Genomic DNA, 11,309 nt, shown 5'->3' on the forward strand with positions numbered 1-11,309 from the left:
TTCAAATTGCAACCCAATGACTATCGAAGTACTACATTGTAAATACTGTAAAACCTGTCCGAAGCAGAACCCGAATTGGAAAAAATATTCGGTACCGATGCGATTTCGGTTCACACAGGTTTTACTGTATTATGAAATAATAAAATTCCCACCATTAACTCGAGTATTTTCTTATTCGATATAAAAATAATACGAAAAATATTGTGTTCATTTAATAATAATTTTCTCTATAAAATATGATTCGACCTTTTACACGAAACGGACAGGGATATATGCTTTTTATGAGACTATGAAAGTATCAGCACTTCCCCGAGGAACTGGTCTAATTTGGATCGACAATTTTTTATTAATTCTCTATTCCGAATATGTCGTATTTACGTCGTTTATCATTTAGGCATTTTCGTTGCGGTCATGGCCGAATTCATAATGAACTGTAAGGTATCCGACTTTCCAGGGGCAATCAGTTAATTGCGTATCAGGAGAACCTAGGGTCGAATCGTATGTGGGTGGCGGCGGCAGGAGACAAAGATGACAAGTGTCTTACACACAACCGTTTATTCTAACAACTAGTTAACTTACATAATGCTAGCAAAACAAAGATCGTCGGTCGACAGACGAGGTGTGATGGATTGATGGTGGCCTCGGGGCTTTCCAGATGAAAGCTCCACAGAATCGGAGGAGGGCTGTTGGAACACGGGCGACTGGCTAACGTGCTGGCACACACTCTTCTCAGCGAGTAGAGAATTCGTTGTCTTCGGAGGCCTCGACGGACCGATAGACGGTTAGACGAAGGTCTTGAGGTCTGTATCGCGCCACTTGTCCAGAGGAGAACCGCCCTTTGACATTGAGATTCGGGAGTTTTATAAGATTTTCCCCCGAATCGTATTCTATTGATTGGTCCTAGTTCCCCTCTCCCGCCTCACGATTGGTCATTCCTTTGTTTCCATGCGAAAACCGAGACCGATCTGGTTCGGGAGAGGTCCGGAGAGGTGTTGACGGAGCCTTTGAAGTCCACGCTCGTATTTTTCGCCGTTATGGCCCTTCTCTCTGACGTTTTGTCCTCAAGCGGTCTGCCAGATGTCTCTGTGGCTGTTTTAAGTGGTTCGTTATGTTTAGAAACCGTTTATAAACAACTTAAAACCTTGCGAGACTCATAAGAATAGGCACACTTACTTTAAATCTTTTATTTTGGACTTTCTTGGCCCGAGCGACCTCCGCTCTTACATTAGTCATGGACGTCTCCTTTTTCTTGCACGCCCCCTAGCGTGCCAGCTCCGTAACACGTTTCCTTTTTTTTTGAAATAACAAAAACACAAACTTAAAACTCAAGCACATACATATTTACAAATTAAGTCGAACAGGAGCTTTAATGATTCTTCCCGATTTAGTTCTTCGTATTGGAGTTTGAAATTCCTTTTCTTTTGAGATTCCTGCTTCTTCCTTTTCCTCAGTTTGTTCCTTTTCATTTTCTTGCTTCTCTTCACCTTTCTCTTGAGGTGCTTTTCTGGGGCTGTGATTCGGTTTCAGATGTACTCTGTTTCTTCAGTACTGTTGTCCGTGTGGGTCTTCTATTAAGTATGATCTGGGTTCATTTAGAGGTTTTACAACAGTTGCTGGGGACCATTCTTTTCCTGTATGCACTAAAACTCGCGTTGACGGTCTCAATGGATTGAGGGGAACACTACCTCTGTCATAATACATTGACATTCTGTGCTGGTTCTGCTCCAGTTGCTGTTGGATATCCTCTCTGGAAAATAGGCATTGGCGATAATGGGATGATTTGCATGGAAGTGTTGACCTTATGTTCCTTCCAATGCATAGCTGGGCTGGAGATGGCAACGAGTTCCTAGGAGTGTTTCTCCAATTTTGCAAAGCCAAATACTGATCTTGACCTGCTTCTGCTGTCTTTTTAAGTATGTTTTTTATCGTTTGCACATGCCGTTCTATATGGCCATTACTCTGGGGGTATCGAGGACTAGATGTACAATGCCTGATACTCCATCTGTCACAGAAGCGATTAAAAGCTACTGACGAGAATGGGGGACCATTATCAGTCATCAATACCTCTGGACTTCCAAATCGCGAAAAAGTTTCTTTGAATTTGGGAATGACTTTGGAAGCGTCAGTCGATGGCATTTTATAAACTTCTGGATAGGCGCTGTATCTATCCACAATTAGCAAATATGGACTGTTGGCCAAGTAGAAAATATCCGCTGTTGCTTCTTGCCATGGGTATGTAGGAATTCTGTGGGGTATCAAAGGTTCTTTAGTCTGAGCTGGTCGAAACCTTTGACATAGTCTACATGATTTTACTACTTCTTCTATGTCACGATTTATTCCTGACCAGTATACCTTATTCCTTGCTCTGCTAAGTGAAGCGTTGATTCCTAAGTGTGCAGCATGAATTTGCTGTAGAACCCTGGTTCTTTGTTTCTCTGGAATTATTATGGCAGGTCCTTTACATATAATATCCTTCCATAGATATAGGTCTTCTTTAAAATCGTAGTAGGGTTTGATGTTTGATGGTATAGACTTTTTATGTACTGGCCATCCTTCTGATATGTATTTCTTTAGAGTTTGTAGACTTTGATCTTGTTTTGTGTTTTCAGCTAATTCTATGAGTTTGGTATCTGTAATTTCCATACCAACTGTTCTTATTAATACTTGTTCGTCTAGATCCGGTGTTGCAAAATTGGGTGTAGAATGCCTTATGTCTCTTGAAAGAACATCTGCAATGAGATTATCTTTCCTGGCTTGTAGTATAGATTGAAGTCGTAAGCCAATAACTTTAGCATTAATCTCTGCAGTCTAGGAGACAATGCGCTTAATGGTTTTTTAATCAGCGTGATTAAAGGTTGGTGGTCGGTATATGCTAGAAACGATCTTCCAAGTAGCAGGTGATCAAATTTTTTACATCCATAATATAAGGCGAGTAGTTCCTTTTCGATTTGGGAATAGTTTTGTTGTGTATCATTCAAAGATGATGATGAAAAAGCTAAGGGTTTTCCTTCTTGTGAAATTACTGCTCCTAGAGCATGTTGACTGGCATCTGTATGTAGGGTTATAATTTTGTTTGTATCAAATTGTGCTAACGTTTGAGGCTGTGTTAAAATTTTCTTTATATATTTAAAATCCTTTCTTGCCTCTTCTGTCCATGTCCATTCAATATTTTTCCTGAGAAGCTGCCTGAGATTGTGTGTAAGATTTGATAAGTTAGGTATAAACTTGCCTAAATAATTCACTAATCCCAAGAATCTTTGTAGTGCTTTTGGATTTTCTGGTTCTTTTAATTGTTGAATGGTAATAAGTTTTGATTCTTCTGGTTTTATACCGTCTGGTCCTATTATGTGCCCTACAAAGGTGACTTGCCTTTGTGCCAGTTGGATCTTGCTTTTTTCAAATTTTAGGCCGTGAGTTTCTGCTCTTTGTAAGACTTTTATCAGTTTTTGATTATGCTCTCTTAATGTGTCGCCATAGATTAGAACATCGTCCATATATGTGTAAATGCCTTCAATATCAGAAAGTATTGTGTCGATAGCTCTTTGAAAATGCTCTGGTGCTGTTGTGATTCCAAACGGCAATCTTGTAAATTTATATTTTCCGAAAGGTGTATTCATTATTAACAGTTTTTGTGATTGTTCTTCCACCGGCAGCTGAAAGAAGGCTGACTTAGCGTCCATAACTGTATAATATCTGGCTTTTGGAATGCTGGCTAATAGTTCTGTTGGCGATGGTATCTGATAATTATCTCTAATAATGTATTTATTTAACTCACGCGGATCCATACACAGGCGTAATTTCCCTTGTTTCTTTTTAACAATGACCATTGGGTGGAGCCAACTAGAAGTTTCTTCTGTCTTTTTTAAGATTCCTTTTCTAACCAGATCCTCTAATTCTTGTTTAACTTCTGTTTTTAAAGCTTCTGGGATCCTTCTAGGAGGAACAAGTTTTGGAATTGCATTTTGATTTAGTTTGATTGTAACTTCATGTTTGAGTTTGCCACTTCCCTCAAATACACTGGAGTAAGATTCCAAAATATCTTCTGGGTTAAGTTCAGGTGTAATAGAATTTATCCTTTTAATAAGGTTCAGTTTTTTGCATGCATCTCCACTCAACAGCGGTAGTCCACGCGTCCTGACAACAAGGAATTTGCTCGTGGTTTCATGGCTTCCAGACTTAAGTCGGAGGTGACATTCACCGACGATAGGTATTCTTTCGCGTGTGAAGGTATAGGCTTTGACCTTAGTCGGTATTATCTTTGGAGAATTGGTCCACTGCTTCAAATACGTCCAAGAGATAACGTTAGTGTCCGCTCCAGTATCTAATTTGATTTTAGTGGGATTCCCATTTATTTCAATGACGTCTTCCCAGTGTTCATGCGTGACTTCGTTCAGCACAACAATTCTATCCAATAGACAATCTTCCTGATCTGAGATGACGGTGGAATTCGGATTATCAATTTCATTTATTTTCTTCGCCTTACATGCTGAAGAAAAATGGTTTTTCTTTTTGCATTTAAAACAAAATTTTCCAAAAGCTGGACAGTTTCCATACTCGTGTATAGTTAGGCATTTGTGGCATTTTTTATTCTTGGCGCTATTTTTATTCGTCATGTACGTATTCGATTTTTTCGGTTTATCTTTTTGTCTTGGAGACTGAGTTTTCATCTTACTCACTATTATTTCTGTTGCCCTAATTTTAGATAATTGGTGCTTAGATAATTCGGATGCTCTTGCCATGTCTATTGCTTTGGCCAATGTTAATGTCGGATCTTGCAGCATTTTTTGTCTGATGCTATCATCTTGTGTGCCTAAGACAATTCTATCTCTTATGAGAGATTCTGTTAGGGTGCCAAAATCACATCCTTGAGCCTTTGTACGTAGCTCTGTTACAAATTCGTCTACAGTTTGTCCTGGCTTCTGTACAAGTGAGAAAAATACATATCTACTATAGATAGTGTTCTTATACGGCTGGAAATGGTCCGTGAATTTGGCTAAGATTTCATCCACTGTCGGATTTGTGGCATTTTCCTCTAAATGGAAATTATTGTATATTTCTAAGCCTTTCTCTCCGATAATATGGAGCAGGATAGCTCTCTGCTGCGGAATACTTTTTGTAGGTAAATCTATAGCCGTTGCATAAATATCAAATCGCTGCTTCCATAAACTCCAATTTTCTGGATTTGACGTGTCCATTGAAAAAGGTTCCGGAGGAGTTAAATTATTCATCTTGCTTTTTAAATAAATTATAGATATAGTTCTTCCAGTTTAGAATAAGCGTTGTATTAATATAATAAGGAGACGTTCTGTCTGCCGCAGCGTCAACCTTTGAACGAAGTGTCTAATTTCGTCTTTACGTTAGCGCGCGTTCGTTAAGCCTCGTTTCCTTCCCTGGCTTAATTATCCGCTGCCACCATGTTTTAAGTGGTGCATTATGTTTAGGAACCGTTTATAAAGAACTTAAAACCTTGCGAGACTCAGAAGATTAGGCACACTTACTTTTAATATTTTATTTTGGACTTTCTTGGCCCGAGCGACCTCCGCTCTTACATTAGTCATGGACATCTCCTTTTTCTTGCACGCCCCCTAGCGTGCCAGCTATGTAACAGTGGCCATTTACCTCCTTTGTTTCCCGATTCCGACACTCGTACGCGAGCACCTAGACAAAGCTCCCTCTCTTTCGGTTGACGTCACCTCTGTCATTATATAGAACGTGCTCAGCAAAATATTAAATAATAATCTAACACCTTTATCGTTGCCGAGAAAGTTTAATTTAAAACAAACGTTTTCGACCTATTCCATAGGTCATCATCAGGTTAAATAAACCGACAAATGGAACAGTTCCGTTCCAGAGGATCGAATACAAATATTTAAATTCAAAAAATTGACAGCGGATTAAAAGATGATAAATAATAAACGAATATTGTATAAAATTAAAAACAAGGAATAAAATAAAAATCAAAATAAACACAGAAAAACTCTTAAATACAAGTATCAACTAATACTAATGCAGAACAATAAAATAAACATGTAAATTAAGAGTTCCTTGCAGAGTTTTTAACCATATACTTCCAGGCCGATGGAAGGCCTTCAGCGTCCCTCGCATTTATACACGCCCCTTCCAGTTTGCTTTTGTAAATCTCTATTTTCTCAGCGGTCCTTGCTAACGTTGGGGAGCTCACGGGTTTGATAATGTCCGCTTCATCTCATTTAACTACCGAGTTTTCGGTCTGAGCCATTTGGGATAGTACCGTGGCGTTGGAACTTTTTCTGATGTTATACTTGTGCTCCTTGAGTCTTACACTCAAACTCCTTGTCGTAACGCCGATATAATCTTTCTTAATTCCCAGCTGTGCGTTCTCGTACGGTATCCTATACACACCTGCTCTTTCTTCCTTCTTAATGCTATCCTTGTCATTCCTTAAAATTTTATATAGGTTGGGGGCTCTTTTTAGAATTATTGATGATTCATTGCGGTTCGCGATTTCTTTCATAATGCCTTTGGCATATCTGTTATAAGTGAATTTTGTGATTTTACCGGGACCTTGTTTAGAGCCTCTTGTTACGTTCTTCTCGAATCTTCTAACCATTCCTGTTATTGCGCTTTTCTTGTACCCTAAGGTTTCGGCTACCTGTAGAATTCTGTTAATTTCCTTTGCTCTGTCCATAACGTTGTCACAATACAGAAAGGCCCTTCGGATTAGAGCCCGGAATGCCGCCATCTTATATTGATATGGATCATTTGATTGCGAGGGATATATAACGTAAGATTAATGAATTCATTGAAAGCATCAATCGTAATACGACGGCCTAAAACTGAAATACAGAAAAGTTCCGTAATAATACACTTTTTAGACATCAACATCCAGATTCAAAAACGGGCATTTATCTACCAGTGTTTACGTTAAACCAACGCACAGTCCACTATATCCCTCGCAATCAAATGATCCATATCAATATAAGATGGCGGCATTCCGGGCTCTAATCCGAAGGGCCTTTCTGTATTGTGACAACGTTATGGACAGAGCAAAGGAAATTAACAGAATTCTACAGGTAGCCGAAACCTTAGGGTACAAGAAAAGCGCAATAACAGGAATGGTTAGAAGATTCGAGAAGAACGTAACAAGAGGCTCTAAACAAGGTCCCGGTAAAATCACAAAATTCACTTATAACAGATATGCCAAAGGCATTATGAAAGAAATCGCGAACCGCAATGAATCATCAATAATTCTAAAAAGAGCCCCCAACCTATATAAAATTTTAAGGAATGACAAGGATAGCATTAAGAAGGAAGAAAGAGCAGGTGTGTATAGGATACCGTACGAGAACGCACAGCTGGGAATTAAGAAAGATTATATCGGCGTTACGACAAGGAGTTTGAGTGTAAGACTCAAGGAGCACAAGTATAACATCAGAAAAAGTTCCAACGCCACGGTACTATCCCAAATGGCTCAGACCGAAAACTCGGTAGTTAAATGAGATGAAGCGGACATTATCAAACCCGTGAGCTCCCCAACGTTAGCAAGGACCGCTGAGAAAATAGAGATTTACAAAAGCAAACTGGAAGGGGCGTGTATAAATGCGAGGGACGCTGAAGGCCTTCCATCGGCCTGGAAGTATATGGTTAAAAACTCTGCAAGGAACTCTTAATTTACATGTTTATTTTATTGTTCTGCATTAGTATTAGTTGATACTTGTATTTAAGAGTTTTTCTGTGTTTATTTTGATTTTTATTTTATTCCTTGTTTTTAATTTTATACAATATTCGTTTATTATTTATCATCTTTTAATCCGCTGTCAATTTAATCTGATATGATCGACCTATGGAATCGGTCGAAAACGTTTGTTTTTAAATTAAACTTTCTCGGCAACGATAAAGGTGTTAGATTATTATTTAGTCACCTCTGTCGTTTATTATCGTATCGCGTTTGTTTTAAACTAAGTAAGAAAGTTTCTTTCGCGTCTGGTCTACATCACCAACACGTGTTCCGGACCCGAGTTGACCCTCGAAATTTCCCGACTTGGGAACTTGATAATTATTCGAAATTTCGACGTGCTTTTACGACCTTCACAGAACGTATTAAAAATACATTTTGTGTTTTCCAGCAGAAAGTATAAACAAGTGGTATAACTTTATTTAGATTTTTTATTATAGATTACGATGCCCCTTACATTGGATTATCAAGAAACTTCATTTAATTGTCGTTTAAATTGCTTCTTGTTTGATAACCACGTTAGTTTTCTATTGGCTATAAATATGCTTCAAAACCAAACTCGTCATAACGACTACAAATGAATTTAAATTACTAAAAATGAAATGATAAAGATATTTGTGGTCGTTATGATAAGTTTGGTTTTGAGGCATATTAATAGCCAATAGAAAATTCCCTTCATTTTAATGGATATGCTTGATTCCGCACATGAATTCATATTTTTGTAGCAATGACATTTAAAGGTTGATGACTCTTCCTTCATCATCATAATCAACATCATCATCATCATCATCATCATCATCATCATCAACATCATAATCTTCTTTGCATATTCCACAGGCCTTGCCTATATTTTTGCAATATCTATCACAATCACCTTTGACCACGTCACTATTGCAATCGGGAGGTTTTGCAGCTTCTGTTTCGAAAACAACTGCAAGAATAAAAAAGAAGAATTTTCATTATTTCTTTTATTGTTATGTCCCTATTTTCCCCCATATAAAAACATAGCTAATATAAACGTCATCCTCAAAATTACTGTTTTAGGTGTTAAATCGTGTTTATTACATTATTTGAGATAGTTAAAACTTATTGAATTTGTGTGCTATTTAAGAAACGTTGTACAAAATTTTCAAAAGTGTGAACTATTTCTTGCAAAGTTTCCAATAATTTCTGCCATCCTTTACTTAAATAGTCGCATGGACTGTAATATTCTAACCTAAACACGTCATCCTTTCTTATCTCTCCTGGCAAAAATGGCGAAGATAAAATTACATTTAATATCAAAATGTTGGCATTTAATATAGCTATATACAAAGTTTGCGTATACTTGAAGGCTATTATTACTTTCCTATTATAGTTGAAGTCAATTATCTAATTTACGAATTTCCTAAATAATAACCATTGTTAGACTAACGTACATATAAATTCGAAAAAATCAACTTACGGTGAAAAATAATGGCTCTCAGTCCAAGAAGAAGACTCATCTTCACATTCATGTCGATTCTCAAATGTAATATCTAAATAAAAAATACGTATTAAATACAATAATAATTATATCTTTTAACATATAGGATTGTTCTATGTTTGCGTGTTTGTTATTTTTATATTTTATTGGGTCCATATTACGTTGATAGTATATGGGCCACACGGAAATAGTGTAATAAATAAACGAGCGATTATTTACTGCGACATCGCCACAATACCGGGCTACTCTTTTCGGCAAAATGCTCTAGATGTCAGTAGCGTCTTGCCCCTGTACAGTACATCATACTTTTGCTGTTAACAATAGAGCCATACCAATCATCTATGTAACTTCGTTCTGGAAAACATTTTTGAATTGAAATCACACGAATTCCGATCTAAACCGGAAGTTCGTTTATAGTTAATCGGGGCTACCAGCTCCTAAGCTCGACTTTCATCTCCACTTCCATCTATCTATCTCGGTTATCGAGATCAAGGAAGGACAGGGCCAGACAGCACCCGTGGGAATTTATAGTTCTATAATTTGAAAATTGAACTCCAAAACATTCTGTATTTGTGAGTAATTAAACTAACTTACTTGAACCAACAAATAGTACATACCGAACTGGAGACTGGAAGAATGCACGTCTATTTATATTCGTTGAAAGATATCTTTAACAACTGCAACCAATGAAAAATTAACAATTGTGCTTACAAATATGCTAAGCGTATTTCTTTAATAATCCATAGAAACAGACGTTTGGAACTTACAAATAAATGTTTAACATTTAACGAAAATATTTTCATAAAGAAGATAAACTGATAATCTCTTTTAAATCTAAAGAAATAATTTAGGCTTATTTAAACGTGGAAATAAACTTCTAGATTTAAATTTAAAAACTTATAAATTACAAAATGTTAACGAGTCATGCTATTAAAATAAATCCGATTAAACGACAAATGATGATGAACAATTGCCTGGGCGAGCGCAGGCTTCCGAAATTATTCTTTCGGTTTTAACCACAGAACACTGAAGCCGTGTATTCGTGCCACGTGAAGTTTCCGAGGTTTTTTTTTTTTAAGTTTGTAACATCTAAACAGAGGAAAGTCTTCCCGGAAAGCATCCCCTCTTCGGCAGGTCGCCCACTTGTCACCTTGCCGTATGCAAATAAATCAAACCTAGAATCTGTATTACGTCAACATTCTAACAATAAAACACTTGTAAAATACTTTAATCGTCATATTTGTAAATACGGTCGTCACCTCAGTCACTTCGTTTTCTTGTGGGACAGTTTATTATTTAATATAATAGTTTCTATGTAAAGTATTAATTAAACAATTCTAATGCGTACAGTACATTACAAAGCGATAACTACTCGAAGAATTAGGAAAGTAACCCGAATGAAACAATTAAATAAGAATTTATGGTCCCAAAAATTAACTACGGGAGAGAAAACTTTTATTATTTATTCTAATATCGTTCACCTTTATTTCGAACGTGTCCGCCTATTCGGAATTAACTAAACGATATTACAGGCGATTGTGTAATTCATAAAACTAATTTTAATATTCTTCCACTGTAATGAGGACTATACAAAAGACTTTAGCATATTATAATATTGATATATAAGATGTCGAATACGAATGCAAGATAATTCAAATATATTTATTTCCATAAAATCTTGTTTACGGTTTAAAAATGTAAAAGGAATAGACGAACAATAATGCGAACATAATGGTAAAAGGGAAACACCTGTAGGTAACAAACGCGTGACGTCAAAGCTATTGCCAGAAGCTGATTGTTTTCGACTCTGCCAGGTGAGAAATTTGGAATTTTAAAAACATTAATTATCCAACTTTTTATTTAATGCGTTTTGAAATTATCATAAAATCATTTATAACAGAAAAATAACTCAAATAACATCAAACAAATTGTTGATAATAAAATACTCTTTTTATTAATTTTAGAACGATTGTAATTATTTATCATTGATATAATTACCCCTAACTTGGAATAATTACGGGAAAATTTCCAGATTGTAAAATTCTACGCTTTCTTACAGTCATCCAAGGAAGTATCTCCTCTTGCGCGAGTCACCCACTTGTCACGTTGTCGTATACAAATGAAAATATT

This window comes from Centruroides vittatus, unplaced genomic scaffold (assembly GCF_030686945.1).
Source record: "Centruroides vittatus isolate TY-2023 unplaced genomic scaffold, ASM3068694v2 contig_392, whole genome shotgun sequence".
NCBI classification, from domain to species: Eukaryota; Metazoa; Arthropoda; class Arachnida; order Scorpiones; family Buthidae; genus Centruroides; species Centruroides vittatus.